Source organism: Oratosquilla oratoria, chromosome 20 (genome assembly GCF_046742065.1).
Source record: "Oratosquilla oratoria isolate Oo_2021 chromosome 20, ASM4674206v1, whole genome shotgun sequence".
Lineage (NCBI taxonomy): Eukaryota > Metazoa > Arthropoda > Malacostraca > Stomatopoda > Squillidae > Oratosquilla > Oratosquilla oratoria.
In genome coordinates, this window is record NC_134796.1 from 42,538,330 (window position 1) to 42,543,329 (window position 5,000).

Here is a 5,000-nt window from a genome sequence, read left to right on the forward strand (position 1 = left end):
ATATATATATATATATATATATATATATATATATATATAATTTAGATACCAAACTATATGTGACAATGATTATTTTAATGCAAATTAATACTAATATTTTTCTTCTTTGATCTTCCTACATAAGCACTCGAATCAAAACTATACATTTCTTCACAACTCTTAATTTTTTTAATTTATAACTGAAAAATAGGATCAAGATAACTCGGTCTAGGTTTGAAGTAAATAGAACAATTTATGGGAATCTGACCGCTAAAAATCCAACCGTTTTACCGTATGGTGCCCACAAACTCGACCAAATTCTATACCTCGCCCCCGAAGATATAGAGGTACAGCACGAAACAAGAACAAATGTATAATAAATTGAATAAATGAATAAATAAATATATAGATAAATATATAAGATAATAAATATAAAAAAATATAAATACATAGATACATATACGCAGGTTTTGTTCTAAGCTACGTTCAGACATTTTTATTTATTTGCTAAGACAGCAAATCGCGTCAAGTAGGTTTGTCATTCTACACCAAATGTTCTGCATCCCAAGTGTCACGTTCACTTCTATTTTGTCTGCCGTCAATCAATTCCATTCACCTGCGTGGCTCCCCACCCTTAGAGAAATAATTACACGTCAGCCATAAACCAAATATGGCGACTTAAACATAATTCTAAATATCTCCATTCTCCTCCTACGTTTATTCTCGACGACACAAAGCGTTGATGCGCATGCGCCCTGGGGCTATGACGTCATCAAGGGCCCAGATTATTTCGCGGCAAAGCGACTTGACGTCATCAAGTGATGTGCAGGATCAGACAGTCTCTCCACATACTCTCTCTCTTTCTCCCTCTCTTCTCTCTCTCTCTCTTTCTCTCTCTCTGCTTCGCCCGCTCGTCCTACCCGACCTTCATGGAATTTCATAACCATTGTAAAATGTCGACATCACTCAAAAGGAGTGTTGTTTATTATTGTGATATTAAAAAAAATCGGGATGGTCGTATTTAGAAAATGTAAAATTTTTCTAAATTCTAGTAATGATTCCTGTTCATGATTATTAAGTACGTTATCCGCAAACTAGGTGAAATTAAGATTAAAAAATAACTCATTGGAATCCTCTTGAAACTTTACCCTCAACGCGTATTTTTAAAGCAAACTTACCTAACGTACCCTATCATTATTACTATCATCATATCATTATATTATTATCATTATTATCATTATTATTATTATTATTATTATTATTATTATTATTATTATTTGTAACCTAAAAGCTAATCGTATAGAAAAAGAAAACTGCTCATTCAAATCATCGTGAAATTTTACTCAGGTGAGCATTTCTCTAATCTAATTTAACCTTACCTAATCAACGTAATAGCTATCATTACATTACATATATATTAACTTATTTGAATGTAAATATATGCTCATTCGATTCACCGTGAAATTTCTACCCAATGCTACACTGAATATAAGCAAATACACAATTTTATTTAAAGTACTTATTTATTTGTTTATTTATTTATTTATTATTCATTTACCATGGAGGTCGAGAGCACAAAGAAAACAAAATAAAATAAAATTAATACATCAAAATAGAATAAAATAAAAAATAAGCCCAGGGAAATAAAATATAATCGAATGATAAATAAAATATGAAATGAAAATAAAGAAAAATAAAATAAAATAGAATAAAACAAAACTAGATTAAATAAAAAAGGAAAAAGATAAGATCACGAATAAAACAACATAAATTACAAGAAGCAAGCTACCTGTTGAACGATCTGGATCATTTATCTTTTAATCAATCTATTCATATTAGATTTGTCTCTAAATGATCAAACTAGCTGAATAACGTCTTTTTGTGTCAATTAGAAAATAATACGTCCACATTTTTACTTAGCAAGCAGCAAAAATGCGCAGAAAGTTTATTATTATATATATATATATATATATATATATATATATATATATATATATATATATATATATATATATATACCTTGCAGAATCCGGTAAAATATCACATTTCATATAATAAAAATTACTTACGAAGATTTCTTTTCTATATATATTACCACGAGACCCCATTTTTCATGTTTCTAAATTGCCAACATCTACAATATCCTACAACAAAATTTTATCAAATTTAAAAATAAACGTTACTGAGACAGTGGCTCATGTTAGAAAACATTACAAAGATAACACTTACGAAAATCCAATACAAATAAAATTTTTAGAAGGTTCTAAATTATTGGCAACTGCTGTTCACACTTATCTTATAAAAACAAATACTTTGGAATATTCTACATAAACAGCAAATGCTCCCCAGCCAAGCAACGACAACAAACCCCAAGCAGAACATCAAATTTGGAGGGAAACTGGATGGCGAATATTCAATGGTTTTTACATGCATGGCAAAAAGTTGTTACATAAATGACATTGTATCGTCTTATGATATAAAAACAAGCCCTTAAAAGCTCCCACATAACGCCAACCACCCTGCAGCAAGGGTTACAACAACGAATTATTATGTCATGTGAGGTAGACCCTGCAGCATTCTCCCGCCTTCCCGCCCAACACTGCATCTGCCGTTTGGTACAATGACGTCATGTCTGCGCTGATGGCGTTGCCGTTTACCGTATATGGAAATGCTCGCCGTCTGTATATTTCTCTTTTCTGTATTCTGTTTTCTGAATCATAAAAATGGAGCTGCGTTGCTTCAGGAAATAAATGCCAAAGTGGCACACATTAAAGAAATTCCTCATACTAAACATAACTCAATGAAAGAAAATAAAAACAATTTACTTTAAACCGTTAATTTGTTTACACTACAAAGTTCATTCTCATGTCAAATTGCATGCGCTAAATGATTTTAAGTAACACAACTCTTCACAATAAACATTTTTCGTCATTATTTTTCAGCAAGACTCAAATGCACAAGCATGTAGTCAAAACAAATTAACTATTCGCAATGTTTCAAAGAAGATTATTCTTATTCCAATTTTCTTTAAATTCATTTCTCTCTTTTCAATGACATCAAATACATTACCATCTACATTTTTTTCAATATAAATATTCCGGCCTAGAAAGTCCAGGAATAATAAACTGGTAAACATACATACATACATTCCCAAAGGCTCTTTTACCCCCTACATGGGGGGATAGCCAAAAGGAAAAAGGCATAGAAACCACTTCTACCGATTCCATCCCCTACATATTCCACTCCCCTCCACCCCTCTCCCTACCTCTCATCTTGGCATCTCCTGGATGACGGGTCATCCCTGCATCCTGTCCACTGCCCTGGGTCAGAAGCATTGTCGCAAGACACAGCACATCCACAGCAAGGCCGCTTTATTAATTCGGCGACCCCCCCCCTCTCCGTCCCCTCATGCAGAAAAGGAGAAGACGGGGAGAAATTCCCTCGGGCTGCGTCGAATTATTTCTCGTACATACTTCCTCATCCCCCATTCCCGCCCACTCCCCCTTATGTATCACAGCATTATCCATACACAACTCTTCTCCATTCACCCCTATATTCTGTCCTCTCCCGTCCTTCCTCAACAGACATTCCTCTCTTTTGTAATGCCCCTTTCACCCCATCCATCCATCTCATCCTAGGACGCCCCCTCATATTCAATCCTTCTACCTCTGCCTTCCACACCTCTTTTACTAATCTTTCTTCACTCATTCTTTCCATGTGTCCAAACCATCCTAATACTCTTTCATCAACCCTATCTCCCAGTTCCCTTTCCACCCCTGTTCTCCTCCTCACCTCCTCATTTCTCACTCTATCTAGCCTAGTAACCCCTATCATACCTTTCCGACATTTCATCTCAAACACATTCAAACTCCTTCTCTCTTCCTCTCTTATGTTCCATGTTTCTGCCCCGTACATTGCTGTCAGCACAATCACTCCTTCATATAACCTCTTAGCATCCATTCCCAGATGTCTATTTCTCATTACACTTTTTAATCCACCAAGGCATTTACTCGCTTCTCTCAATCTACATTCTACCTCCACCCCCACTCCTCCCTTTCCTGCCACATTCGCACTCAAGTATCTAAAACTATCCACTTCCTCCAATCTATCTCCCTTAATGCTCACTTCCAGCCTGTTGTCACTATCTCCCCTTGTACATCTCGTCACCTTGCTTTTGCCCACATTTATCTTCAGCTTCCTTCTTTCACACACCTTCCCAAACTCTGTCACTGACTTCCTCAACCCTTCCTCTGATTTCTGCAACAGGTGCAGTGTCGTCAGCAAACAACAGCTGGCTTATCTCCCACTTTTCTCCATTTTCTTTAACCATCTCCAACCCCTGACCCACTACCCTTTCGCACCACCCCATCCATGTATAGATTGAACAGTCAGGGCGACATAACACATCCCTGATGAAGTCCCACCTTTACCTCAAACCATTCACTCTCTCCATTTCTAATCCTAACATAAGCTCTACTATTCTCATAAAAGCTCTTGACTGCTCTTAACAGCTTTCCCCCTATCCCATATATCTGCAGTACCTCCCACAGTGCCTTCCTGACTACCCTGTCGTAAGCCTTTTCCAAATCCATAAAAGCCAAAAAAAAACATCCTTCCCCTTTCCTATAGTTTTCTCACATATGTCTTACCACAAAAATCTGGCCTACACAACCCCTACCTGTCCTAAACCCACACTGCTCCTCACCAATTACTCCCTCTGTTCCTCTCCTAATCCTCTCAATCAAGACCCTCCCATAAGCCTTCCCAACTACATTCACACTTGTCCCCTTTTCCCTTGTAAAGCGGAACGATACAGGCACTCCTCCAGTCCTCCGGCACTCTACCCTCTCTTGAACAAACATTAAATAACCTCACCAGCCAGTCCACCATAACTGTACCTCCTTTCTTCAGACATTCTGCATGCCATCCATCCAACCCAGGTGCCTTACCTGCTCTCATCTTAGCAGCTGCCTTCACTTCATGTTTCTTTATTTCTCCTCCATTTTCCTCACTCATCATGG

At 36.8% G+C, this 5,000-nt stretch overlaps 1 protein-coding gene across 1 annotated transcript in view; it reads right to left on the reverse strand.

Annotated features, from left to right (window-relative positions):
* LOC143036500 (BMP-binding endothelial regulator protein-like) overlaps positions 1 to 5,000 on the reverse strand; it is a gene marked incomplete at its 5' end in the record, with an annotated part of 190,357 nt that overhangs the window by 175,591 nt on the left and 9,766 nt on the right.